The following is a 2,500-nucleotide window of genomic DNA, read 5'->3' as shown; positions in this document are numbered from 1 at the left end:
AATGCGGCTTGTACTGAGACATGCATGGCTTAATCTTTGAGACAAGCATATGACTACTGGCAGGATCAACCAGGGAGCTGCGTCAACTAGAGCTGAGCAGCCGGCCGCCCGGGAGTGTGTCCCAGGGGCCCGCGCGAACACGCAAGCGTCCGCTCAATTATTCTGCAAACAGGAGGAGGCTGAGCTCCCCTGCACAATACACCTCGAAACCCTCTCAGGTCCCGGCGGCGCGCAGCGCCGTCCTAAGTACTTGGTCGGGTTCGAGAGAGGCGCAATCGCCCGGAGTTAGGCGAGTAGACGCTTTAGGTGCGACCACCCGTGCTCCCAACTGAGCTTGCCGCTGCCGACAGAGGCCCGGGAGCGTGCTGTCGTGGCATTGCCGGCGGGAGACAACACGCGCCACCTACGGTGACCGGCAGCTCCAACGCCAGCGCCACAGAAGGGCAAAGGCCCCACGTGGGTGCCGAAGCGAACTCTCCCAGCACAGCGCACGTGCCAACACGTCTGCACAACTGCGATACAAACCACCAGCGAGAACCGCTGGGGCGACCGAGCAGCAGACGGCGTCGCGGCGCCGAGTGCCGGGCGGCGGCGCATCCTCAACGCACACAGTCCTCAATCGGACCAGCACACTGCAGATGTCCACCGCGCTTCGCACCGGGCCGGCGAGGACCCACTTTGGCTGCACGGCGCCGCGCGCAGGGTGCCCCGGCGCGCAGCTGCGCCGCCTGCCGCGTCCGTCGGCCGGCGCGCCTGCCACTGGGCGCCCCCACCAGCCGGCTGTAGCGCGTGCGCCCACGCACCGCGCGGCCAGCACGCCGGGCGGCCCCCCCTCACCGGCCGGGGACAGTCCCACCCACCCACAGCCGCGTATCGCTTCACACCCAGATTCACATTCACGTTCGTTGGTATGGTGGGGACCGCTTCGTAGCTGTACCGATCGTTGCCCTCACAGATGTACCTCCAGCAAGGACAACCGCACCACAACGGGTTACCAGTTGTTCATTTGCGTAACGTCACCAGTAAACGTACACGTCCATCCCCGTTTGCAAAGTCAACTATTATTGCATGCCTGCCTGTCAGGTGTCAAGACACACTACATCCGCTCACATCCACGCAACAAAATGTGCCCGACTAGAGGGCACGTGGAAGGTGCCCCCGTACGTATGCGATGTCCATTGCGCGACCAACTGTCAACCGGCCTCTGTAGCATGTCGCAGATGTGGAACGCGGGGCACCGTGCTATCACATTGTGTGAGAAGAGACTACTACGTCTGCATACACGCGCCACTACATGAACAGACGGCTCATGCTGATCGCCATCCACTGCGTCCATTACTCCCACACGTCTCTATGGCGTACCACACTGCAATGCAGCTGTTATGGGGAGATGACACGTAGCTGTGTACACAACATTCTGAGCGGGTTGCGGTTGGACAATACATTAATGTAACGTGTCATATGCCAATTACAGAGCAGGGTAAGGCACAACTTGGGTTAGGTTAAGGCACAACTTGGGTTAGGTTAAGGCACAACTTGGGTTAGGTTAAGGCACAACTTGGGTTAGGTTAAGGCACAACTTGGGTTAGGTTAAGGCACAACTTGGGTTAGGTTAAGGCACAACTTGGGTTAGGTTAAGGCACAACTTGGGTTAGGTTAAGGCACAACTTGGGTTAGGTTAAGGCACAACTTGGGTTAGGTTAAGGCACAACTTGGGTTAGGTTAAGGCACAACTTGGGTTAGGTTAAGGCACAACTTGGGTTAGGTTAAGGCACAACTTGGGTTAGGTTAAGGCACAACGTGGGTTAGGTTAAGGCACAACGTGGGTTAGGTTAAGGCACAACGTGGGTTAGGTTAAGGCACAATGTGGGTTAGGTTAAGGCACAATGTGGGTTAGGTTAAGGCACAATGTGGGGGTAGATTGCGGTACAAATTGCATTACATTGCGGTGCAAATTGCATTACATTGCGGTGCAAATTGCATTACATTGCGGTGCAAATTGAGTTACATTGCGGTGCAAATTGAGTTACATTGCGGTGCAAATTGAGTTACATTGCGGTGCAAATTGAGTTACATTGCGGTGCAAATTGAGTTACATTGCGGTGCAAATTGAGTTACATTGCGGTGCAAATTGAGTTACATTGCGGTGCAAATTGAGTTACATTGCGGTGCAAATTGAGTTACATTGCGGTGCAAATTGCGTTACATTGCGGTGCAAATTGCGTTACATTGCGGTGCAAATTGCGTTACATTGCGGTGCAAATTGCGTTACATTGCGGTGCAAATTGCGTTACATTGCGGTGCAAATTGCGTTACATTGCGGTGCAAATTGCGTTACATTGCGGTGCAAATTGCGTTACATTGCGGTGCAAATTGCGTTACATTGCGGTGCAAATTGCGTTACATTGCGGTGCAAATTGCGTTACATTGCGGTGCAAATTGAGGTAGGTTAAGGTGCAACACAGGTTAGGTTAAGGTGCAACATAGGTTAGGTTAAGGT

The 2,500-nt window shown here is 54.7% G+C and overlaps 1 non-coding gene across 1 annotated transcript in view; it reads right to left on the bottom strand.

Moving 5' to 3' along the window:
- LOC126119119 (small subunit ribosomal RNA) overlaps positions 1-76 on the bottom strand; it is a 1,909-nt gene extending 1,833 nt beyond the window's left edge. Inside the window, exon 1 of the ribosomal RNA XR_007525838.1 lies at positions 1-76. This exon is cut by the window's left edge and continues 1,833 nt beyond it. This is a non-coding gene — a ribosomal RNA (small subunit ribosomal RNA).
- Positions 77-2,500: the final 2,424 nt, after the last annotated feature.

Source organism: Schistocerca cancellata, unplaced genomic scaffold, assembly GCF_023864275.1.
Source record: "Schistocerca cancellata isolate TAMUIC-IGC-003103 unplaced genomic scaffold, iqSchCanc2.1 HiC_scaffold_368, whole genome shotgun sequence".
In the NCBI taxonomy this organism is placed as follows: Eukaryota; Metazoa; Arthropoda; class Insecta; order Orthoptera; family Acrididae; genus Schistocerca; species Schistocerca cancellata.
The sequence above is the reverse complement of the archived record's forward strand: the minus strand, read 5'-3'. Positions and strand labels throughout refer to the sequence as shown.